The sequence below is a fragment of the Oratosquilla oratoria genome, chromosome 2 (assembly GCF_046742065.1).
Source record: "Oratosquilla oratoria isolate Oo_2021 chromosome 2, ASM4674206v1, whole genome shotgun sequence".
In the NCBI taxonomy this organism is placed as follows: Eukaryota; Metazoa; Arthropoda; class Malacostraca; order Stomatopoda; family Squillidae; genus Oratosquilla; species Oratosquilla oratoria.
The window spans coordinates 82,008,821-82,009,124 of record NC_134778.1 but is presented as its reverse complement, the minus strand read 5'-3'; positions in this window follow the sequence as shown (position 1 = coordinate 82,009,124).

Below are 304 nucleotides of genomic sequence, written 5' to 3'. Positions count from 1 at the left end.
TGTCGGTAGTCGGCGACTTCAATGCAAAAGTCAGGAAGATAGTAGCAAGTGAAAAGTGAACTGGGAAATTTGGAGCAGATTAAAGAAATGACACAGGCGAGATGTTAATCAGTTTTGCAGGACATTACAAAAGCGGTTATCGTAAACATATTTCGGGAAATCCAAATGGAACCAAAAAGAAATAAAATTCGTGTGTGTGTGTGTGTGTGTGTGTGTGTGTGTGTGTGTGTGTGTGTGTGTGTGTGTGTGTGTGTTTTGTACCATGGTCTTTAGATCACGTGTTGGACTCGTGATCCACAGCCAT